Source organism: Panthera leo, chromosome D4 (genome assembly GCF_018350215.1).
Source record: "Panthera leo isolate Ple1 chromosome D4, P.leo_Ple1_pat1.1, whole genome shotgun sequence".
NCBI classification, from domain to species: Eukaryota; Metazoa; Chordata; class Mammalia; order Carnivora; family Felidae; genus Panthera; species Panthera leo.
Window position 1 is genome coordinate 14,069,410 of NC_056691.1, and position 25,431 is coordinate 14,094,840.

The following is a 25,431-nucleotide window of genomic DNA, read 5'->3' on the forward strand; positions in this document are numbered from 1 at the left end:
GCTCCTAAGTCTTTGCATTTGCTATTGCTGCTGTCCCGTATGTCTTCCTCAGCTTTCCAGACCCCAGTCAACCCTTTACCTGAAGGACAAACTCTTCCTTCTTCAAGGAGTCAGATTACATTTTTCCTTGTCTGTAGAGCTTCCCCGGGTAGACATAAATACCCCCTTGTACCTCAAGATAACAGAAAAAGTTGCTTACTTATCTAATTCTCCCACTAGAAAGTTCTAAAGCCAAGTCTCACTGTTCTTAGTATCCCTGTGCCTGGCACAGCAGTTAGCGCATAGCAGATGTTCAATACATGTTCATAAATGAATAAATGAATGAATGACTGAGCCATATGGGCTCTCTCTTTAAACTCTAGAGTCAAACCCAAATCTTAGCAGCATAATGTAAATACATAAAAGCCAAAAGACTTGGGTCACTTCCTTTCAGAGAGGATTTCTGTGACAAATCCATTTACCAAGCCAATCAGTAGCAAATAAAGAGCCCCCGGCTTTTGTTCCGCAGCTAAGCCTGCAGTGCTACTCTGCCTATGGTCTGAATGGTTAAAACTGAAAAAAGAGAGAGTGTGTTGGGCTATTCACATATGCCTAGGGTCTGCTATTAGTTGCTGCTGAGAGATAAGATGAAATTTCTTATTAGAGCGGAAGTACTTCAGGCTCCAGAATTATACAGCAGCTGTGGGGGGAAGAATTTGGGGGGGAGAGAATTCACCTTTCATCAGAAAAATCTGCGGTAAAAGTGGATATGATTTTTCTCTTTAAAAACACATGCAGAAACTGTTTGGCCTGGCTGGCCTTATTATTTCCTCTTGCAAAAGTCTGGCCAGTTCTCCTGAGTAAAGAAACGAAGACCCAGCCACGTGAAAGTCTTTGGGGCCACAATTAAAGATGTACTTTCCCACGTGGTGTTTTCTTTCCCGTAAGCTCCAGATACCACTAATGAGGATGCCCAATTATTACATCTGTGGACCAGGGGCAGTAGTCTTCACTGCCCAGTAATACGTCATCTGGCAGCTCATTCTAATCAGAAACAGGATTATTGCGGATTCTCTGCCCACGAATACAGTCAAGAAGTCACAGGCTAAGTTTAACTTGAAACCACAAATGCATATGTTCAGAGGTATAGTTAAGAGATCTTTGGACCGTTCCCCCCACACCCCCGGCAGAAGTTGGCTTTCTACTTGTTTGCATGTTTCAAGTCTAATCAAATAGAAAAACGTGTATTTTGCCTCTTTGTGCCCCTAAGTTTTAAATGCATGTTTGATATCACAGAATCATAAATTTGGATGGAAGCTCTAAACACAGGAAGCCCCGCCACATGGACAGAACTCTACTCAATTCATCCCTGGAGCAACCTACCCACCCTTTCCTCGGAAATATCTCAAAGGGACATCATACACTGGTGCATCCTGCTATCTCTTGGCACAATTTGCTTCCTTGAAGCTCACATACCATTGTCTTCATTTCCTCTACTGCTCAAGTAGGAGCTTAGCTTTTCCATTGCTTTCATTTCCTCTGCTGCTCAAGTAGGAGCTTAGTTTTTCCCATCATCTCCAGAGTCACTGTGGGCTTTGAGACTGTAGGAAGATCTCTCTAAAGACAAGTCCCGGAACACTTTGTGCTGTTTTGTTCCTGTGTCTTTGCACCTACTTTGCCATTAGCCTGGAAATCTTCTCTTTACCTATGATCCACCCTCTCCCACATTACAAACCTCTACTGAACCTCCAACACCCAGGTCCTTGGTGAAGAGCCTCCTGCTCATCATGTTCTGTCCCTCCCCAATCTGGGACTTGAATTACTAGTTCCTGAGTGCTACCACCAGCTTTCCTAAAACTGTGCTGTTCAAAATGAAGTCCTTAGGCCAGGAACAGTAGCATCACTTGGGAGATTATTGAAACTGAGCGTTCACGGGTCCCACTTCTGACCTACTGAATCATTATACCTGAGAGTAGGGCCTGGGAATCTGGGGTTTAACAAGCTTGCTTGAATTTAAGAAGAACTGTCCCACAATAATTTCAACTCAAATAACCTTTGGCAATTGTAGATGTGATGCTTTTGACAGACAAGAGGTTGGTGACATGGAGCCATCATTTTATTGAGCAAAATGAAAGCAACCAAGCAATAGCACTACTAGGAATTTATCCAAGGGATACAGGAGTGCTGATGCATAGGGGCACATGTACCCCAATGTTTATAGCAGCGCTTTCGACAGTAGCCAAATTATGGAAAGAGCTTAAATGTCCATCAACTGATGAGTGGATAAAGAAGGTGTGGTTTATATATACAATGGAATACTACTTGGCAATGATAAAGAATGAAATCCTGACATTTGCAATGCCATAGATGGAACTTGAGTGTATTATGCTAAGTGAAATGAGTCAGTCAGGGAAAAACAGATATCATGTGTTTTCACTCATATATGGAACTTGAGAAACTTAACAGAAGACATGGGGGAAGGGAAGGGAAGAAAAGATACAAACAGAGAGGGAGAGAGGTAAACCATAAGAGATTCTTAAATACAGAGAACAAACTGAGGGTTGATGGGGGCAATGGGGGAGAGAGGAAAATGGATGATGGGCATTGAGGAGGGCACGTCTTGGGATAGAGCAGTGGGTGTTGTATGTAAGCAAACAATCATGGGACTCGACCCCAAAACCAAAAGCACACTGTATACAATGTATGTTAGCGAACTTGATGATAAATTATATTTAAAAAAAAAATGAGAACAGAATTGGAGGTCATTTCATGAAAAGAAAATTGTAATAGCCCAGGCTCTACATACCACTAAAATTGTCACTCTTCATTCTTAATTACAGACATATTTAGGGGAGGAATTATATGGCAAATCTGGAAAGTCACAGATACCTCCCATGAGAATACCAAGGGTCAGCACTTTTACCCTTTTAATATAATTTTGGAATTATTCCTTTGCATGCTTCTCTCATATTAGTCATAAAGTCTAGATCCTTCTCTCATTCATTTCAAAATGAAGCATAGGCCCTGACACACAGCATTTAAGATGTTAACTGAAACAATGAATGAATGAATGTTCACACAGAACATTTTCTGAAACCTCACTGCCTATTTTAGATAATACAGCCACCAAACTTAGTTTTGATTTGGTCTCCAAAAATAATTTTGGCTTACATTAATGTTTTTTGAACTGATGCTCGCTAGACCAACCAACTGTATCAGCATCATGTGAGATGTATATCCAGATTCCTAGACCCACCCTACAATATTGTTTCTGAATCTTCAGTTTGTAGAATCAAAAAATCCCAGAAGAATCTTATGTAGACAAAGTTAGATTATGTGGTTACCCCGATCTGCAGTACTCTGAAATTAGTCACTAACCAAGGAATAAGGAAAAACTTCCCTAACCAGAGGCTCATTATCTAAATTCAGTATAGGAGAAGTCCTAAAGAGATAGGAAAGAAATCAAGAATCCTACAGAGAAATTTCATTATGCAAAGATTCAAACAGTCCCATTTGTTCCACTGTATGTTTGGACTGAAATCCATACCTTCGTCAAATAGTTGCTTTGGGAAGTGGGAAAAGAGTTTAAGAAGTTTCTTTTGCCACCCCTTACATAAGAAACCAGTGAAATGTACTCCCAGGAATTTAAATCAAGGGAAGAAAAACAAGTGGAGGAAGTAGGGGAATTGTTTTCAAAACAGAAAAGAGAAAAGCCAAACATAGAGTTATATATTCTTCTCAAACCCCTTCTCTCAAGAGTCTGATGCAAGGGCCCAGTAGACATTGATTTACCATGGTATGATCTCAAGAAGTTGAAAACTTGATATCTGTTCCCCGAGAGCTCTTTAACTGGAGAAGTTCCACAATTTAAGATAACACCTAAAATATAAACACCTGAGGGGGTAAAAAAAAAAAAGCCTTAAATTCAAACTATAATAGGGGAAGAGAGTGGTGAGGGTATGTAGCTTTTTAAATATCCCTAATCACCTCATTAAAGCAGACATGTAGAGCCACACACAGTATCTATAACATTAAATAAAATAAGTTATTCACATGAACCCCAGAATAGGAGTAAGTGAAGACAAATCATCAACACTCATCTGTACAGGAAGAAGCCAAGGGAAATAAGGGAGTATCTAGCAGATCTGAGAACAGGATAACCCCAGAATTGCCAACATTTATTGACTTGGAAAGTGTGGGTGGCCAATTTGAAGACCGCAGCTGAATCGGAAAGGTTGTTTGCAGGTGAGTGCAGTGAGATGGCAGGAAGATTTTAAGAAGCTGAATTAATCTGGGACTTAACTATGGAAGTGAACTTGCCAAAATGCTGTTCCAGGACAAAGCTCTTCTGCTGGGAGAAACTGCTGGGGATATAACCTAAATTGACAAAGAAAGGGGAGAAGAAAAGAGAAGGTCCAAAGAAAGTGGGGATGCAGAAAACCAGGACATCTCCAGAAGTATGACACCGTATTTTAAAACAAAAACAATAAAGCAACAAAAAACAGAACTCTACAGCAATGAAGCTAGACAAGCTATCCTGACCCATCTCTTCCCCCTAAAAGTTGAGGAAAACTAATCTCATGTGAAAATGAGCAACGGAAAAGAATTATAGTTGAATTCTATGCAACATTTTTATACGAAAATAGAAAATTAGGCACAGGAAAATATCTCTCTATATAACGAAAGCTCTCCAGAAAAATGGCCACAGAACAGATGAAAACTATAACTTAACATGTTTCAAATTTTCTCATGATGGAGCATACCAAAAAAAAAAAAAATCCCAACATCAATCAGAATGAAAAAAATTTCAGAAATGAGGTGGTAAGGACAAAATAAGAAAAAAAATTTATCATTTCAAAGTGTAACATAAATCCCATCACAAAAGAAACTACCCAAATGGACCATAATAATGTGAAAAAATGCTCCATGTCACTATTCATCAGACAATTTAAGCCACAGCAAAATATCACTTTACCCCCATTAAAACGGCTAAAATCAAAAAGACTGATAATACCATGCACCAGCAAGGATGTAGAGAGACTGGAACTCTTGTACACTGGTGATGGGAATGTACAATGGCACAGCTACTTTACAAAACAGCTCAACAGCTTCTAATACATGTAAAAATGCATCTGCCCTATGACCCAACAATTTGGCTCCCAGATATTTTCCAGGAGAAATTTATGCATATGTTATCACAAAGATTTATAAAAAAAGATTCATCACGGGGCATCTGGGTGGCTCAGTCGGTTAGGGGTCCAACTCTTGATTTCAGCTCAGATCATGATCTCAGGGGCGTGAGATTAAGCCTTGCATTGTCCTACACCCTGGGTGTGGAGCCTGTTTAAGATTCTCTCTCCTCCCTCTGTCCCACTCCCCACTCACACACATACACATGATTTCTCTCTCTTTAAAAAAAAAAAAAAAAAAGAAGGTTCATAGCTATAATTTGTAATAGCCAAAATCTGGAAACTGCACAAATGTTCATCCACAGAAGAAAGAATAAATTGTGCTGTATATATGAACTGCTGTAAGATTTTGTAAGAGGCTGGATATCGTATTGGGTATTTTTTAATAATTTCAAACATCATTGAGTGAAAGAAGTCAGGCATGAAAGAGTATATAATTATATGATCCCACTGATTTCAAACTCAAGAACAGGCAAAACCAATCTCTGGCAACAGAAGTCAGAATAATTGTTACCTGTTTTAGGAAGTAAGGGTTTTTACTGGAAAGAAGCACAAAGGAACTTTCTGGAATGATGGAAATGTTCTATATCTTTATCTGTTGGATGGTTACACAGGTGTGTACATAAGTGAGTCAGGAGACTACAAGACCACTCCCAAGTTCAGTGGTTTGCCGTAGGGCCCCAAGGACTCAACACAGAGTCACCATAATGGCTATAATTTATTACAAAAAAGAAAAAAAGATGTAAAGTAAAATCAGCCAAGAGAGAAACCACATGGGGCAAAGTTCAGAGTAAATCAGAAGCAAGATTCTAAGAGTCCCAGTGAAGTCACACAGGATGTTGTTAACTCCTACAGCAACAAATGTGATATGTGTGAAGTGCTGTCTCCCAGGGAAACCCATTAAGGACTCAGTGCCAGGATTTTTATTAGGAGCTACTCACGTACATGGCTTCTGCCTCGCATGTACCAAATTTCAAACTCCCAGAAGAAAAGAAAGTCTTTAGCGTAAACCATATTATTCCCATAAATACACATTTAAGTTTACTTTATTTTTTTAGTAATCTCTACAACCACCGTAGGGTTCAAACCCACAACCCTGAGATCAAGGGTCACATGCTCTACCAACTGAGCTAGCCAGGCATCCCCACAATGAGCCATTCTTATCAAGAAACACACACCCTCCTAAAATTCAAGTTCCGAGCAACATTGCAAACAGGCATTTCTAAGGATAGCAGTCTTCGCAGTTAACTTTTTTCTGCACATTATGTAAAAAAACTTCACAAAGCTATACATTTACAATTTTGGTGTTTTACTTCATGTGGATCATATATCAATTTTTTAAATTTAAACATCGACCTGCTAAGGCTCAACTCTCTCAGGGACATAATGGGTCCTGTTCTTAAGTAGCTTAATGTGAAACAAAGAATATGGACTCTGCATCAAGCTGGTCTTTCTTTTTTTTAATTTTTTTTTAATGTTTATGTATTTTTGAGATAGAGATATAGAGAGCAAACAGGGGAGGGCCAGAGAGAGGGAGACAGAGAATCCCAAGCAGGCTGCACTCACTGTCAGCACAGAGCCCAACACAGGGCTCGAACTCACGAACCATGAGATCATGACCTGAGCCAAAATTAAGAGTCAGACGCTTAACTGACTGAGTCACCCAGGCGCCCCCAGCATCAAGCTGGTCTTAAAGTCTGGCTCCATCATTTGCTAGCTCGTGATAACAGTCAAGATAATTCACTTATCTGAGCTCCAGTTCGTCAGCAGGCTGAGGATTTGCCACTGAAATGTTGTAAGGATTAAACGAATCAACACATGCAGTTGGCACTCACAAAAATGTCAAGTCCCTTACTACACGAGGTAATACTCTAGAAGATAAGACATACATATGGAAAATTATAAGGCAAGAGAGAACGTGGTTAAGTGCTATGAGGGTCGTCCAAAGTTTTGACTTCTATAGGAGATCGGACAGAAAGGTTCCTGGTGGCCTGAAACCGAACTTTATGAGAAGTGGCATTTGAGCCGGTGACTGAAGGTTTGGGAAGATGTTGAGATTCAGAAATGAGGAGCGGGGGACATTTTAGGACCAGGGAAGGGTACATGCAAGTTTGCAAGCTGGATTTCTCTTGGGCTTCTGTCAGTCCAAACTTTGCTGAAAAAACTAGCATTTATTCACCTACATGACTTGCTGTTACCAGGCCGTTATGGGCATCAAACATAATGCCATGCTGAAGAGGGTTACACAGTGGGTTCTTCCACTCTGGATCCAAGGCCAATGACATTTTTTTGCCTCTTGACATATAGCAATATGAAACAGGGGTATGACCTTAACCAGGAACACTACTGAATCCTTTGGCAAAATGGTGACTGCTATAGAAACATCAGATGTATGCCCTTCTTCCTATCATTACAGTCCCCTCAGACTCTACTTTTTTTTTTTTTTATTCAATAAGTATTTATTGAGCGTGTGGTCTGTGCCAGGCATTATGTCATATCCTAAGAATGAAATGTATGGATCCCAGCCCCAAGGAGTTCACAGGCTAGTCAGAAAGGCTACATGTAAATGCATGGATTACACTAGAGATCAGTAGAGGCTTTAGGGTAGAGATGAACGAAAGACCTCAGAATCACACAGGATAGGGCTGGGCCCTAGTTTGATGCCTCTGGTTTCTACTTTGCCAGTACTCTCACTGCTGACTGTTAAACTGAAGGACGGATTTGATAAGCTAGCTACTTTCCAAAACTGGTCAAATGAAAAACACTGGGCTCTAGGTAAGGTCGGAGTGCCCTCTGCTGAAACAGGAAGCTGGAATCAGAAGACAAACTATTCTAGTTTTACCTATATAAAAACACTCTCTATGCTCTTTTATTTGTAGTAATGAATAAATATCCTCTTTCCCTATCAGTAATACATCTTGAGTCTCGCTGGATTCTTACGTTTATTTGGGTTGGGAGGCAATAAAGGAGGACTAAGCAACATCAAACGCATGTGAACATCACATGGCAAAACAGGCTTAAACTAACTAGCACATAAAAACTTTCCAGGTTGATTGGCGGGCTATCGAAATCCAAGGTGTGTTAGCCTGGGGCCTTTTCATAGAATGACTTCAACACTGGAGCCTAAACTCCTGGCAAGCTACCATGTATTTTCATTCTTCCATCCCAACATTTTACGTGAATGAAAAGAAATTCAGCCACGAAGGATGTGGAGGAAACTTAACTTCATATGACTACGTGAAAGAAGCTAATGTGGAATGTACACACCATAACGATTCCAACTGTGTGATGTTCTGAAAAAGGTAAAACCATGGAGACAGAAAAAGATCAGAGGTTCCCAGGGGCTAGAAGGGAGAAATGAATAGGGCAGAAATTACTCTGCATGATACTGTCATGGTCGACACATGGCATTCATACATCTGTCCAAACCCCTAGAATGTACAACACCAAGGGTGAACTGTAACGTGAACTGTGGACTTCGGGTGATAATCACGTGTCAATGAAGGTTTACGGATTGTAGCAAGTGTACCACACGGGTGGGGGATGTTGATAGCGGAGGAGGCCACAAGGGGTGGGAGGGGAATGATGAACACTCGTGCTTTATTCTCAGTTTTGTTGTGAACCTAAAGAACAAGTCTGTTGAAAAACAGAAAACATTAATTCCAGTTAAATACGTAAGGGCAAGCCATGGGAGGCAAAATAAGTTCATAAAAAGGTCATTTATTTTGCCATCTAAAGGGGTCGCAGACAGGAAGAGAGGACGTGTGTGTGATGGAAAGTATGGTGGTGTGTGGTTGAAAAAAATGCTACCTCATTTGTTTCCTTTTGCCCAACCTCCATAGCAAGCAACAAATCCCAAAGACAATGACCATAGTTATATGTGGCTTAAATTATGACTGATTTAATAAAGACTGAAACACTCGCTCCAAAGAAAGGCTATAATCTTAACCAGCTTATTTTTAACATGCATCCCGGGCTGTAGAACACAAACTGACATTCAGATTGCAGTGTGACACCGTAAGGAGGAGTGGCTTGCTTAAGGACCCTCCTCCAGCAGGGCCGAGGACTGACAGTGTGCTGAGCACTCAGCGTTTGTTTGCCATTATGCAAAGGCAGAGACAAAAACCGTCGCTTGTAAACAGGCGAGCTCTACAACAAGGACTCTTCAGCAAATGAGTTACCTTAAAGCAACAACTTGGGGCTGCTAAAAGCCAGGGTCTTTCCTTTGGGTTGGATCATGTGATCTGAAATCCTTATTCCACTCTGAAATAACTTCCCAAAATGGATCCCATATTTTGGAACAGTGTGATTAATGAATTTTCAAAAACGTCCCAGGAGAAACACTGTAGTCATTTACTTAACTGGCCTTTAGAGTAAAATAATTAATAGTGTTAGAAATTTTTCTTGCCTCTTTAATTATGGAGTGAGGCTAAATATTTCCTCGCTCCTGATAATGAACGTGCTAGCACACATGAAAAGGTAAGGGGGAGGTCTCTTTAAACAGGTGCTGAATGACTTACTTGCAATAAACATCCCCAGCCACCATGAGGTTTCCACATCTGGTAGAGATTTTGTAGGCATGAACATCTGGAATTTAATTTGCTACATGTACTAGAAACCCTTTTCATTTAAAAAAAAATTCTTTATTCAAAGTAATTTGCAGTCTTTTATAATCCACTCACACATACCCCCACCCACCCTCCTTGAAAAAAAACTCCCCACAATGCCTATTGTGAAGACCGTTGGAATTTTTTGGCTTTGCAAAATAGTAACTTAATGCAATTCAAGCAAGGTTATTAGAGTTCCTTTTTTCTCATTTCAATGTATGGATGAGCTCTGGTTTTACGATTAACGTGGCCTCTTGTGTTATTTCAGCTTAATTATTCAGTGCTGTCATCTCCCTATCCCGTGGCCTGTGGATTCAACAGTATGTATGAAGGCGTGGTAAGAGGGGGTAGGATGTGAGGGGTGAAGCAGGGAGTTCATCTGTGTTTATTGCATACAACGTTCTTTTCCTGTGGAAATGGGTGCTGGTGACTGTTCTTTTCCTAGTTCGGTGGATGGCCTGCCCCGTTGCAAATGGCTGCTATCAATAAACACCCTCACTTTCATTTGTGAGACCCAACCACCATTTCCTGGAGATAAAAGTGGCTTGGCTTTCAGCACAATGTAAAACATATTCCAAGACATTTCTTGAATGGAGTTAGGATATTTAAAGAAAACCTAACAGGTAGCCCTTAGATAAGATGGTTCTTGCTTTTTTGTGTTTTGCCATCCTCAGATATGGGATCAAGCCACCTCCAGAAAGCAAGAAGACTGTCACCTCAGTCTCAGTGGTGACAGGTGGCCCCAAAGGACAAAAGGCTAGAAGCTGACATTTAGATCCTGAATGTGTCTTTCTCAATCCTTTCTAAACTTGACCTATGGGCAGTTTCATGCACAACTTAAGCCAGAAAGTACTTCTCAGAATGATTTCCTCCTCCACTGAAACAGACCCCAAAAGGAAAGGAAACACTGAGTCTGACTCTTCCCTCAATTACTCCTATTCAGCATTTCCTAGATCACTAACACCCATCTCATTAAAAGGAAACTGTCCTCAAACAGTTATAGCTGTCACAAAATTTTATGTTCCTTTCTTTCATCTATTTCTCCTTATAACACATTTTCCCTTTGTGTCAAATACATCATATTCAATGTGTTAAAGCACTTCATTATTTTTCTAGTAACTGAAATGTGAACTGATTGCCTGAAAACAAAAAAACAAAACCAAAAAAAACCAAAAAAACAAAAAACACATGTTCAGTCCAGAAAAACACATCCCTGTAAATGGGACCTTTTGCGATGGGAAGGTTACATATGGAAATATACAATATGGGACCAGTTTTAAGTTGGTTTCCCTACGTCGGTACCAGCTGACCTTCCAGTAGTCTTTTGCTTTCAGACGAAATGAAATCTAGAAGTTGGGAGAGTAAAGGAGGACTTGTGGTTGGCTTTATATTGTACATTAGATTGCAAACATATGTTTTTTAAGGAAAGGAAGCCTGACACAGTGAAACCTTTTGACACAACAAAGGAAGGAAATTGATCTAAGTGTCTGTCTGTAATGTGCCATTTACTGTGATCAGTCTCTCATTCAAGCCTGATCTCTGGCGTCCCGGTTTGTATTGGAGCCGTTTCCTGCATGATAGTACATTCCTGTTTGACACAGCAGGCCTGGGAAAAGGCGCTATCACCTCCCCCCGCCCGGGCAGGCACAGGCTGTAAGACGTCATCAGAAGCCTCTCCGTTTCCGTTGCTGGGCGTGGGCTATTCTGCAGGGTTTGCATCTTTCTCAACTGACTTCCTGCTCCGTTAAAGGAAAACTATAGAAGTGTCCAAAGATTTGGTTTCAAGATGAATTGGCAAAACTTAAAAAAGGAAGACATGAAGGAAGGAGAAATACATCCCAAGGTCAAAGATTTTATAACCAAAAATTTGAAGCCTATGGACTTTCTCTGTCCCTTGCTACTCAGTGTGATCCCTGGACCAGCAGCATCGAATTACATGGTTGTCTATTACAAATGTGAAACTTCAGACCCCACCTAAGACCTACTAAATCAGAATCTGCATTTTAACAAGATACTCGAGTTTTGCACCCTTATGCTTGAGATACATGGGTCTCGATCCATTTATTCGTAAATAAAGAAACTGAGTCTCAAGTAAGTAGCTTGTGCCAAACCATCAAGTTATACATCAGAGCAGCTCGGACCTTAATACGAATGCTCCAGCTAGCCTGCTTTTGCTGTATATGAAAGGAAGACATACAGCTCAAATACCCCAGGACCAAAATTCCTTCAAACTCATCACCATCTTTTACGCCATAGGCCAAACCGATTTCTCTTTATCCGAGCCTCCTCACTCCTGTCTTCATCACCCTGGATTCCATTACAATCCTCCTCCTGCAAACGCCTGAACATCCCTAGGACCTCTTCTCAAAGCACCTACCATGACTGAACTCAACCACCCACCTTCTCCATACCTGCACCCTAACAGCTGAGTAAATCTGGAGAAAAATCACTCAGTTGAATACGTTGCTATCACTTTACATTTAAAATCAGCAAACTCAACCGAACCCCCAGAAGTGCCCATTAGTCTTGCTATTTTTCTCTAGTAGTAGCTTTTCCACCATTTTATACCTTTTCCAATTTCCTCGCACTTTCCACCACCCATTTTTAAGTAATGACTGACTTATCTCCAACTTCACAAAGGTAATACAAGGAATTAGCTATCAAACCCCTCAACTTTCCACCACTGATTCTTTTTTTTTTTAATTTTTTTTTAACGTTTATTTATTTTTGAGACAGAGAGAGACAGAGTATGAACAGGGGAGGGGCAGAGAGAGAGGGAGACACAGAATCTGAAACAGGCTGCAGGCTCTGAGTGGTCAGCACAGAGCCCGACGCGGGGCTCGAACTCACAGGCCGTGAGATCATGACCTGAGCCGAAGTCGGACGCCCAACCGACCAAGCCACCCAGGCGCCCCTCCACCATTGATTCTATATAACCTCTTGCATCTGCCCACCCTCATCTTCCCCTTTCCCCCTTTTTACAGAAGATAAATCACCCACCTCCTAACAAAGGCTAGGTCAGAACAGACTCTGTGGAACTCATTCACTCTCCTCTCCTCTGGAAGGGACCCCCACTCCATAGATCACTTCTCTTCCCTAAATATGCCACATGCACACATCCTTGCTTCTGAGTCCATTTCATCTGCATTCAGTTTTATTCTAGTACCTCCCTTCTAAAACAAAAAGCAAGCTAGCAAAATCTTAGAGAAAACCTCTCTAGTCGGATCCCTACTTCAATGCTCTCCTTTACAGGTAGCTGGTGAGAATGTGTTCTCCACACATATGGTCTGTGCTTTTTCATGTCTCATTCACTATTTCTCAGAATGACTTCATTTTTTTTAATTTAAGTAATAGGGAAAAAATTTAAAAAGATAGCAAGAAAAAAATTACTATAACTCTCACAACCCCAAAATAATCATCCATCCAAAAAGAAGATGGATAGGTAGGGAAGAAAATGTTAAATGTAAAATGAAATTGTATTCTATATGCAATCTTCTTAAAGTATAATTTCATTGTTCTTGAATTTAACAGAAGAAAAGTTTAGAAAATGAAATTAAGACCCTTAATTTCAACTCCTTACTTTGAACAAGAAGGAAATTTGCTTTTTGTAATTCCTTTCACGTTTTTAGTTTCATAAGTTATATTATTATTTTAACTGTCAAGATTTTTAATACTTAAGCTCTGCTTTGTTATTATAATCCTGCAAGTATTAAGTCCTAGCTTTCTATTTACATGTATCCAATCCTGAACACTGATAATTTTTACTATAGGTTTTCCATTCCTAAGTATATTCAATACATATGTTTGGAGCATCTGGGCACTGGGGAGATGAGAGTGAAAAATGGGTAAGATCCCCGCACTCACAGAACTTACATTCTAAAGGAGGAGAAAGAAAAGAAACAAAGAAAAACAAAACAAGATACTTCCCAAATTATGTGTGATAAGTGCTATGTACATAAGGACACATGGTGAAAAAGTGGGGAAAAGCCCATTTTAGCAAAGAAATACTTCTCCTTAGATGTGATGTGCAAACTGAGACCTGAATAATCTAAAATACTCCATCAATAAAAGGCCTTAGAGCAGAAAATTCTACATGAAAGGAACAGAAAATGCCTAAGGTAAAAAATAAGTGTGGCTTGTTTGAGTACCAAAAAGGTCAATATAGCTAGGACTAGTGGGAGAGTAGGAGAGGAGAATATGTGGTCAGAGGGATAGTCAGAGTTATTTGACACAGGGAATTTCAGACAATGAAATTCAAAATGCAATGTAAAACTTTAAGAAAGTGTGAGCAGGTGGGGGAAGAAGGATGTGAACCGATACACATTTTTAGAAGACCAATTTGCTGTGTAGAGAATGAATTGAAAGAAGATGTAGGCTAGGGGTGCCTGAGTGGCTCAGTCTGTTAAGTGTCTGACTTCAGCTCAAGTCGTGATCTCATGGTCCGTGGGTTTGAGCTCCGTGTTTGGCTCTGTGCTGACAGCTCAGAGCTTGGAACCTGCTTCGGATTCTGTGTCTCCCTCTCTCTGCCCCACCCCCACTCACTCTCTCTTTCTCTCTCTCTCTCTCTCTCTCTCTCTCTCTCTCTCTCAAAAAAAAAATTTTTTTTAAAGAAAGAAGAGGTAGGCTGAAAAAGTAGAAGTATAAAGTCCAATTGGGAGATAATACTATAATATAGGCAAGAAATGATGATGTGGACTAGAGTAATAACAGTGAAGAAACAAAGAGTGACATATTTGGGATGTACATCACAAGTAGAATGGATGAACTGCCTAGAGTGGATGGAATGACTGGGGGAGGAGTAAGAAAAATGGAACCAAGCACAAATTCTAATGGCCTGGTTGGTTGGTTGGTTGGTTGGTTGTCATTCTACTTGAGCAACTGGGTTTAAATTAGTGCCACTTACTGAGATGTTAAAAAAAGGGGTCCAGGAGAGTCACATTTGAGATAGGTATTACAAATCTAATAGGCAAGAGGTATCTATGTTTAGCCTAGGGTTTAGTGGAAAGAGAAATTTAGAAGTGATCAACATAGGGATAAAATTAACATCAGAAGGATAATCACCTTGGGTAGACAGTGGTCTTCAGTCCTCAGTGCGCAACAAAGTCATCTGAGCTTTTACTTTTTAAAATTTCTTTTAATGTTTATTTATTTTTGAAAGAGACAGAGAGACAGAATGAGAGGAGAGAGGGCAGAGAGGGAGACACAGAATCGGAAGCAGGCTCCAGGCTCTGAACTTCAGATGCCGGATTCGAACTCACAAACCATGAGATCGTGACCTGAGCTAAAGTCAGACACTTAACCAACTGAGCCACCCAGGTGCCCCCAAATCATCTGAGCTTTAAGAAATACTTGTTTCCTGTTCTCTATCCCCCAAATAAACAGCATATGTGAGGATGGAATGCGGCATCGTGTAGACAGAGAAGTGGGACCAGGACTAAGCCTTTGGATACACTCACATCTGGAGGTCAGAAAGAGGAGAATCCAGTAAAGAAAACCAATAAGGAGTAGCTAGAGAGAAAGGAGAAGTAGGTGTTGTCCTAGAAGCCAAGAAAAGAAAGTGTTTCATGAAGGAAGGAAAGGTTACTCTGCCAAGACATTAAGAAAGATGAGAATCGCGTACATATGGAGGACGAAGTCAAGTTACCATCTGTTTGCTTTCATCAGTCAGGTAAAGGGAAGCCATCAGGTAAGATAGCATAGGAAAAGAGTAATACTAAAGGTTGTATGAGAGTGAGGAAAGTATATAAAGATCATTTTAAAGAGTCAGAGAGCAAGAAGAACACACAAAGAAAGCCAGGAAGTATCAACCATTCTTCTCAAAATTATGGGCAGAAGATTACAGTGGGACTAGTCAATCCATTTGGATTAGTTACTCTAACCCCATTCAAGTGTTCAAAGTAGCAGATGGCTGGGTTTAATCATGGAAGGGTTTTTGGTTAGAGTTTTGTTTTATTTTTTGCTTGATTTGCCAAGTGAATATAATAAAGGAAGAAAGGGAGGCAAAGGAGTGAACTTACATCCTAGTTTCTTAAGGGCTGATTGCAGTGACAGCCCATATGATATCAATATGGGGTATCTCTTGCTCTAAACCAGGCACCAGCTATACCAGAAAGGCTATCATCCCTGGGCGAATCTGCCAAAAAGATAAAATAAAACAACAAGAAAAATATTATTCCTACTTTCAAGGAGTGCATGTTTAAATAAATCCAAGCTGAATACAGAGGGAGTGAAGTGAGAAAGCTCGATGAATTACAAAACACGGTAGGATCAATGGACTGACAATCTCAATGAAGCACAATTGGTAGGATGTGGACATGAGAGTGAACCAGTGGTGGGGACACTCTTTGTTCCAATTGCTTTCAACTCTTGCATTTTCCTTCTGTGTGCACTCTGAAATCGTTAGCTTTTTCTCTATGGAAATAATTTGATTTTCAGCTGTTGTGTACTCTGTTCTTTATTGTCTCTAATTTATGCATAAGTTTTGTAATGACGTTGTTTTGGTCCTTAATTTGTTCCCTTAGCTCTGAAATCTCCTTTTGCATTTCATGCTATTGTTTTTTTACCATTCTGTCCTTGAATTCTTTTTTATATTCCTGTTCTTAATAAGGAATTCCTGTTCATAATTCTTTTATGACCCAAAGCACCCATGGAATTATGGACCAAACTATTCATCTGTGTTTTACTCAGTATATTCCAGCTCCTTCCCTCCTTTACCTCTCCTTCTCTTCTCTTCCTTCTTTCCTTTTCCCCTTTCATTCCTTTGTTCCTTCTAGTCTGTCTTCCTTCCTGCCTTCCTTCCTTCCTTCTTTCTCCCTTGGTCCTTCTTTCCTTTCCTTCTTCCCGTTCCTTTCTTCTACTCTCTCTTCCTTTCTCCTTCCTTCCTTCCTTCTTCTCAACCTATCTAACACCATGTTTTGTTTTGTTTTGTTTTGTTTTGTTTTGTTTTGTTTTGACACAAGCTTAAGGCTGACAGCTCTAACCAAACATCTCTTTGCTCAGAGAGGATGCATGTCAGTGTTCACGGACACAGTCTGCAGCTCATTTGAGACTGCATTGTTTTCTCCTCTGAGCTATATATAGGTCAAAGAGTGCATATTGTTTTGGACTGATTCTTTTTTCTATGGTCTGTGGTGCCAGGGGAAAGTGGAGAGCTCTGCTGGGGCTCTGCGTAACCTTAACTTGAAGACACAAGTTCTTCTTTCAGAGATTTTCTTAATATCCTAAGAATTCACATCACCTAATTGTGAGTGCTATCCCCCCCCCAAAAAACCTATTCCCATGGGACAAGGGTGCCTGGACTTTTTCTCTGCTGCCTACTCACTTCCTTTGCTTCTTCTGGAAGGTGGGAGTGGGCAAGAAGCTGTGCTAAGCACAGCCACTGTAGAATCTCCTGATTCTCTGGCTACCAGCTTCTCACAGTTAAAGAGTGAGATTGTAACCATTTTCCCTATGTGATTGCTGCTGGTGAACTCACTGCTGGTTTCTACTGGATTTGTTGCTTCAGGAACAGAGGTTTTTATGATCCTCTTTCACACTACCATCTAACGGATGCACCAGAAATGAAGTATCTGCCCTCAGAGAGCTCTATTCTAGTGGAGGGGAAAAAATAAATAAACAAACCAACAACCCTGCAAACACAGACAGACAAGACAGTTTCAACGTATTTCAACAGAAATAAAATGCAGGTGAAAAAGTACCTCTTTAGAATTGTCTCATATATTTTACCTGTTACTCCATGGATCAATTACTCCTAGGAATCCAGTCCCACAAAAGAGGACACTACAGGCAGGCCCTTTGCTTAGGCACACTGAAGTTTTATGTGGGGCTGATGTTAAATGGGAGTGACGTAGGGGTGCCTGGGTGGCTCAGTCGGTTAAGCGGCCGACTTCGGCTCAGGTCATGATCTCGCGGTCCGGTCCGTGAGTTCGAGCCCCGCGTCGGGCTCTGTGCTGACAGCTCAGAGCCCGGAGCCTGTTTCAGATTCTGTGTCTCCCTCTCTCTCTGACCCTCCCCCATTCATGCTCTGTCTCTCTCTGTCTCAAAAATAAATAAACGTTAAAAAAAAAATTTTTTTTTTAAATGGGAGTGACGTAAAATTTAACAGCAACAGTTGTTACTTGGGAGAGTCATGGGAGCAGTCACAGGTGAGACACGCTAAAACAGTTCTGTCAACTGGTTCGCAGCATATAGAGGGGAGCTCGGATTTGTAGGGTTTGCAAATTTCTGTGGTATGCTCACACCATGTGATTTCAAGCTACTAACAATCTAAGAACCAGCTTGAAAAGTCCTGAATATTTACCAGTGGGCTCTGTGAGCCAAGACAAGACAGCAGAAGGCAAGCCTTTCACAATAGCTGCTGCCCTGGGACCCAAGCTTCAGTCCTCATTTTCAGAATGGCTTTGAACAAGCTCTTTTCCCTCTTAGTCTCTAGATTTTCATTTTTATAAGAGGATCAATGGCATCTAGCGGAAGGAAATGTGTGAAGGTTAAATCAGATCATGACTGGTCTAAAAATCTTCCTAATTCGGCAAGAATACATACAATGGAGGGTCTATTGTGAGCTGAACTCTGAACCAGAGATTTCTGAAGAGCCTCAAAATAACTGAAGACAGGTTTGTGCACATGGTCTCTATATAACTCGGTTGTGAAGGTACATTGCCTTCTCTTGGGTCCTATGTCTCCCACATATATGTGTCCAGTTTAAGCCACCTGAATGTCCAGGAGTGACAACTCAGCCTCCTGCTCTAGTCCTGATTTTACAGGGACTTCTGACCAGGTGTTCTGGCTCTTGGCCCTGCCATTTTCTCATTAGGAAGAAGAAGCTCATTCTCAGCACTCAGGCCTAGAGACCTCAGAAGGAAGCTTTCTGTAGTAGGCAGGATTAAGTAAGAATGTTTACGTCCCTCCGTAGCCTCTGGCCCATTACTATAGTAACCCTGTATATCCCTCTCCTCAAAGACCCCTAAATAAGGAAATCAGCAAAAAGCAATCAGAAGAACAGGGTGGAATTATACCTTGGTTGATGTGGCCCCATGTTAGACAAAGCCCCACCTGTACATTCCCTGAATAGTGAGCTCTGCCCCCTGAGAAAAAACCTTACGGCAAGGCAGAAAGCACTAGGCTTGGATCCAGCTGACCAGGCCTATACAAAGGCCTCAGTTTTCTCATCAGTAACCTGGGCATAATAATGATACACACTTCACAGTGCTATGTAAACACAAATTGAGATTGTGATTTGTGTATGAATGTGTATGTAACACATTCAATATAGTGGCTCACACAAAGGATAGGCTCATACTCCCCTACTCTGTCTCTCAAAAAATAAACATTAAAAAAAAACTTTTTTAAGTGGGGGGGCACTTGGGTGCCTCAGATGGTTGAGCGTCTGACTTCAGCTCAGGTCATGATGTCATGGTTGGTGAGTTCAAGCCCCAGGTCAGGCTCTGTGCTGACGGCTCAGCGCCTGGAGCCTGTTTCCAATTCTGCCTCTCCTTCTGTCTCTGCCCCTCCCCTACTCACACTCTCTCTCCCTCAAAAAATAAATAACCACTAAAAAAAATTTTTTTAAAGGATAGGCTCATAAATGTTAACACAAATATTATTGTTAAGTACATCTGCTTATTATTAAGGATATCTTTCCAGTCTTTGAGAAGCTTTACCTATAACTTTCTTAAAACATGTGCCTTTAAATAAACCCCAAACTTACTGTTCAGGACTTGTTTCACTGTGTTACTATTTTTTAATTTACCCAAAAAATCTTTTCGGATCCTTCATGCCATTTTCCCTGACAGGAATTGTTTTGTGTGGTTTTGCTGTAGATGTCAGTTTGGACTGTTGTAAAAATAAAAACCTTATTCAAGATTCATTTGTTCAACATTTTTTGAAAACTCTTTTTATCTTACTTCTATCGCTTCCCTTTTTTTCTTTATTTTTATAATGCAGATGGAGAAGGAACCAGTGCCACGTTGCTGGCCATGGGGAAAGTTTTAGGGGTGGGGGGCTGGATCCATTCATTCACTCACATACATCTGTGGAGGCCATGTCTCATGCCGACGTGCCAGGCACCACTGTGGGAACCAAAGCCCCAGAGAACAAAAGCATAGTCCCCAGCTTCAAGGACCCTAGAGAGTAAGTAGGAGATACAGACAGGCCAACTGGTAATAAATGTATGGTGTGATAAATGCTCGATACAAAAATTCTTGTGATGCTACAGACCCGGTGGGTGAGAGTGAGCTAAACTGGGAAAGGAAGAGACAGGGCAGTATCTTTGTAGTTTGGAAGTGACAACTGAGTGACTGAGGTATAGTCAGTTAAGAGAGGGGACAAGGAAGTCTGAGGAAGAGGGAAGAGCTGATTCCTAATTATAAAAACATGAGCGAGACTGGTGTGCTTACAGAACCACATGCAGTCTGATTTGTTAGAAATTGGGAACAGGGAAAGGAGGTCCCAGAGGTGAGGCTCCATTCAACCAGCTTATACTGCATCCTGAGATCAGTGGGGAGTAATCAAAGGACCTTAATCAGGGGGATGAAGAGATCAGATCTGTGCTTTGAGAGGTCGCTGTGGTAGCAATATGGAAAAGACTTAAAGGGGAGAAAGCTTGAAGATGGAGAGACCCCTGAGCAGGTGAAAAGAACAGGCAGAAAATGAGGAGGGTCTAAGCCAAAGCAATAGCAGTGGAGTGCAGAGAAGCAGAGGGGCTATAAGAGATATGAAGTGACAAAATCAATAATTCCTGTTCACCAAAGTCTTGGTAGGGAAGGGAGACAAAAGGATCAAAGCTGATTCTTAAGTGCCTGGCCTAGGCATCCAGACCAATAGATTACAGTGGCATTCACTGACAGGAAGCACAGGAGGAAGGTGGATTTAAGGGGTTAAATATTGATCCATTTTAGGTATCTTAGATTGAACTGCTCATAAAATATCCAGACCAGATAGAGACGGTGGTGCAGTAAACAGGTTGCAATACATATGTGTATAAATCATGACACTGTATCTTAAATTTACATGGTGCCGGGGTACCTCGGTCAGTTAAGCATCCAACTTCAGCTCAGGTCGTGATTTCACAGCTCATAAGTTCAAGCCCCACGTCAGGCTCTGTGCTGACAGCTCAGAGCCTGGAGCCTGCTTTGGATTCTGTGGCTCCCCCTCTCTCTGCCCCTCCCCTACTTGTGCTCTGTCTCTCTCTCTCTCTCTCTCTCTCAAAAATAAATAAACAATAAAAATTTTTTTTAAATAAATTTACACAATGCTATATATCAATGATATCTCAACAAAGCTGGGGTGGGGGGGATGGTGAAATAAAACTAGTTTGGAGTTTAAGAGATAGATCTAGGGAGGAGATAAGTGGTAACGAAGGTCACAGATGAGTATAATGAGTAGAGAATAGAGGGTCAAGGAGGAAAGGCTGGGGAACATAAATATCAAAAAAGAAGAGACATGGAAAGAGAAAGCCAAAGAGATATAAAGAATATAAGAAGAGTTGGAAACCATATTAATACTCAAGTTTCAAGACTCAGTTTGGGTACCATATTCCCCAGAAAAGCCTTCTCTTGGTCTCTGCCTACCTCCCGCTACTAACTGCTTTTGCTTTTTCTCATAAGCAGAGTGATAGCCCGGTATCCATGACATTCTGTAAGCAGTATTTACCTGTCTCCTCCACACCCCCAATCTCCAACCTCTAAAGCTCTCAAGGGCAAGGGCCATGTCTGACTCATCTCCATATCTCTGGCACCTAGGATGGCTTCGGGCACATCATATCTGTCCCATCAGTAAATATTCATTTGACGAAGTTGAAATTAAAGGGGAAAAGGCATTGAATAAGAGGAAATAATCAACTTTTTTGAACTACTTCCAAGAAGCCAAGTCAAAACATTGTACTTATAAACAAACTGAATCGACAACGTTCCTGGTAAGAGAACTTAGTGAACTAAGAGAGGCAGAAACCAAACAACCACAGAAGTGGATGGAGACAGTGGAGAACGCACAAGCAGCTTTCTCCTTCAAGGAATCTGACAGCGAAGGGTTATGTTGCAGCACGTAATAGCTGGTCAGGAAAGGATATTCACCCTAATGGCTCTTCGTTTAGCAACAATGTTTTCAAAAATTAACATTATTAAAGGAGAAATAAATAGGCATAGTAGAAATGGAAAGATGATTAAAAAAAATCAAGGGGGATTTTTTTTTAAGTCGGAAGATAGTTTAGCATAATTATAGACCAGAGGGAAATAAAAACACCTAAGAAAGAATGATGGGAGTCAGAGGCTCCAATGATAAAGCGATATTCTGAGAAGTAAAACGAGAGAGATCCAGAACCCAGGTTGGCAAATAGATGTAGAAGGAAGACCATGGTTCTCATAGAAACTTGAGGAGAAGGGAGGGAAAAAAGGCTCCAGATTCAGATCCATGGGTCAGGAAGACAAGGAGCAGCTCAGGAAGGAACGCCTCTGACCTCTAACTTCCAGAAAATGCCGGATGGTGACACTGCTGAGTGTGGGGCACTGTTAGGGAGCGCTAGGAGATGGGTGAAGGTGTGTGTAGCTGTGGACAAACAAGAGAAGCTTCTAACAAGAAACGTACGGGAACATTACCGGAGCAATGTGAAAGACGCTGCTGGCTTGCTGCTGCTAACAGCCCACGACTGCCTCTACAGGGCTCCTGCTGGGGGAGTTCACGTGTTTGCACAGCATCTGTAAGAATAAGAAACATGATTTGGGGCAGGACGATGGAAAGGGACCCTGCTGTGTGTTACCGGTTTATAAGAATTATGTGGATGAGGGAAAGAACACATTTTCTTACCTATTTTTATTCATGTTCTGTAACCTAAGTAAGAATACACGGTGGCTTATCCTTTTAAAATCCAAGTATCCAAACATCTAAGTTCTCACCACCTACATTCAACAAAAGTTATTTCTGCCATATTTTCATCATTTGCCTTAAGAAATAAACATGACAGTGGTAGTTACCAGGGGCTAGGGAAAATGGGGAGATATTGGTCAAAGGGCACAAACTTTCAATTACAAAGATCAACAGATTCTGGGATCTAATACATAGCATGGTGATTATAGCTAATAATGCTGTTATTATACACTTGAAATTTGCTGAAGAGTAGAACTGAAATGTTCTTACCACAAACACACAAAATTATGATTATGTGACCAGATGAACGTGTTAGCTTATGCTATGGTGGTAATCATGCTGCGATATAGAAGTATATCAAATCAACAGCCGTACTCCTTAAACTTACACAAGGCTATATGTCAATTATATCTCAATAAACCTAGAAAAAAAAAAAAGAAAGACACATGGCAGGTATCACTGAAACCTCTTAGCACCTCTCGCTTCCTCTCTCTCAGGAAATCACCAGATTCTTTCACTACCCTCCACGTTTTCATAATTTATCACCAAGGTGTATTATCTATAAGCAATAGTGATTTTTTTAATGTTTATTTATTTTTGAGAGAGACAGAGACACAGTATGGGCAGGAGAGGGACAGAGAGATAGAGAGGGATACACGGAATTGGAAGCAGGATCCAGGCTCTGAGCTGCCAACACAGAGCCCGACGTGAGGCTCGAACCCACGAACCATGAGATCATGACCTGAGCCAAAGTCAGATACCTATCCAACTGAGCCACCCAGGCTCCCCAAACAATAGTGATACTTACTTGGCCCTACAGTTTCCAGTAAAATATATATATATTTTTTATATATGTATATAATATATATATACATATATAAAAAATACAGAATATATACAGTATTGTTTTGAATGTTTAAGTTGTTTAAGTGTCACCTCAATGTAGTTATTCAATAATCTGCTTTTTTCACTCTTTACTTTTGAGATTTACCATATTAATATATATAACTGGAAAATGAGATTTACTATTATAGTTTTAAGTGAATGTTAGAAACACTAATTTTATTTGAAAAAATATCCTTTTGCAGAGAGCAAGGTTTTAATTACGCTTTCTTCATTTTAATGAACTTTTTTTTAACATACTGGTTGTATTCATTGAAACAAGGCACAATAACAGTTTAACTGAAAAATACAATTATCTATTACAAATTCTTTGACAAGTATAAAATAAACAGACATTGTTTCAAGTTCACAAGTGAACAGTCTTTGGACAATAACTATTAAACAAACTTCTGCAAATTATACAAAGTTCTTTGTTTAGTAAACAGACTTAGAGATAATTTTATGATAACAAAATACAAAAGAAGCATAGATTAATTTAAACTTGTGGTTACTGGAACATAAATATTCTCCAACCTTCATTATCCTTCTAATCTACACAAAGAATAGTGGCTAGGCCAGTGTTTTGGGTTCTCAAAAGCCCCGTATGTCAATGACTTCACTGAAGTTTCTTATCACTGAAACATATAGTTTATAGTTTCAATGATAATTTTAGCTGAGGCTGCTTCCAAGTATTTGGGGTCAATAATGTTGTAAAGAACATTAAAGAATCTATACGTAGAATTTACCTCCACATAGTACTAACTCTTTTTAATTCTTCGCAGTATTCCATTTTCTGAAGAGCTTACCTTTTCATCCACTTGCTGGTGAAAGAATTCGGTTATTTCCAGTTTTTCGTTATCATAAGCAATGCTACAAGAACGCTCATGCCCATGCCTGTGCGTGCACACGTGCAAGAGTTTCAATAGGTTCCTCAGGAGCAGAACTGCTGTGTCCCAGAGAATATGCATCTTTGGTTGGATATGATATGAGGACATATCCTTACTAGATATCATCAAATTGTCCACAAGGGAGTTGTACCCGTGCACCCTCTCACCACCTGTGTGTGAGACTTCTGTTTCATTTCCCCACATCCTCACTCACATTTAGAAATATCAGACTTGTAAGTTTTCACTGATCTGTTAGGTATGAACCATGTTTTAAATCTGGATTTCTCTGGTTGCTAATGAGACAAAACACTTTTCTGTGCTTACTGTCCATGCTGGTTTCCTTTTTTGTGAATTGCCTGATCATACCGTCTGCAAATTTTCTCAGGATTTTTTTTCTTTCAAGGTTTGCAAGGGTTCTTAATATATCCTAGATACAAATTCTTTCTCAGTTTTATGTGTTGCAAAAACTGTCTTTTGGCCTATAGATTTCGTTTTACCAGCTTAATTTGTGTTTACTATTCTCCTTTTCCTCATTATGTTTTCTCCTTTCTTGCCTTCTGCTGTACTTACAACATTTTTATGTACATGCTTTTTTTATCCTTTGTGGCTTTGAAGCTATAGTTTCTACTCTTTTCATGATCCCTCTTAATTTTTAGACTTACAGAGTTAGCTACAATATTTTTCTGATGAAGTCTGGAGGAGCGGTTCCCAAAGTGTGGACCCAAGACCAGTAGGATCAGCATCACGTGGTAATCGTTAGAAATGGAAATTCTCAGGTCCCACCAAAGACCTAAGGAACCGGGTGGGGCCCACCACTGGTGTGTTCCAAGTGATTCTGATGCATGCCAAAGTTTGAGAAACACTGGCCTAGAATTACTTAACATCTCTACCCATCTGCTAAACAACCAAAGTCGTCTTTTCCTACCCACTAGAAAGACCTCAACCTCCATTTCTGCCTTTCCCTCTTCCTTGGTATTCTTACATAGAGTTTCGAGTGTGTGTGTGTGTGTGTGTGTGTGTGTGTGTGTG